Here is a 1,053-nt window from a genome sequence, read left to right on the forward strand (position 1 = left end):
TGTGCCCCCCACTGACACCCGGGTGTGCCCAGTGCCCCTCAGTGACACCCGTGTGCCCTGTGTGCCCCCCAGTGACACCCGGGTGTGCCCAGTGCCCCTCAGTGACACCCGTGTGACCTGTGCCTGTCAGTGACACCCGTGCGACCTGTGTGCCCCCCGGTGACACCCGGGTGTGCCCCATGACCGTCACTGACACCCGTGTGACCTGTGCCCGTCAGTGACACCCGTGCGACCTGTGTGCCCCCCACTGACAACCGGGTGTGTCCAGTGCCCCTCAGTGACACCCGAGTGACCTGTGCCCGTCAGTGACACCCGGGTGTGCCCCATGACCGTCACTGACACCCGTGTGTGCCCCATGACCGTCAGTGACACCCGTGCGACCTGTGTGCCCCCCACTGACAACTGGGTGTGTCCAGTGCCCCTCAGTGACACCCGAGTGACCTGTGCCCGTCAGTGACACCCGGGTGTGCCCCATGACCGTCACTGACACCCGTGTGACCTGTGCCCGTCAGTGATACCCGTGCGACCTGTGTGCCCCCCACTGACACCCGGCTGTGTCCAGTGCCCCTCAGTGACACCCGTGTGCCCTGTGTGCCCCCCAGTGACACCCGGGTGTGCCCAGTGCCCCTCAGTGACACCTGTGTGACCTGTGTGCCCCCCAGTGACACCCGGGTGACCTGTGCCCGTCACTGACACCCGTGTGACCTGTGTGCCCCCCAGTGACACCCGGGTGTGCCCCATGACCGTCAGTGACACCTGTGTGACCTGTGTGCCCCCCACTGACACCCGGGTGTGTCCAGTGCCCCTCAGTGACACCCGTGTGACCTGTGCCCGTCAGTGACACCCGTGTGCCCTGTGTGCCCCCCAGTGACACCCGGGTGTGTCCAGTGCCCCTCAGTGACACCCGAGTGACCTGTGCCCGTCAGTGACACCCGTGTGCCCTGTGTGCCCCCCAGTGACACCCGGGTGTGCCCCATGACCGTCAGTGACACCCGTGTGACCTGTGTGCCCCCCAGTGACACCCAGGTGTGCCCAGTGCCCCTCAGTGACACC

The 1,053-nt window shown here is 66.7% G+C and overlaps 1 protein-coding gene across 1 annotated transcript in view; it reads right to left on the bottom strand.

The window, feature by feature from the left end:
* The window catches only part of CWF19L1 (CWF19 like cell cycle control factor 1), a 12,158-nt gene that overhangs the window by 9,816 nt on the left and 1,289 nt on the right, over positions 1 to 1,053 (bottom strand). The window lies entirely within an intron of this gene.

Source organism: Nothoprocta perdicaria, unplaced genomic scaffold (assembly GCF_003342845.1).
Source record: "Nothoprocta perdicaria isolate Ctin4 unplaced genomic scaffold, notPer1 scaffold_260, whole genome shotgun sequence".
Classification (NCBI taxonomy): Eukaryota; Metazoa; Chordata; class Aves; order Tinamiformes; family Tinamidae; genus Nothoprocta; species Nothoprocta perdicaria.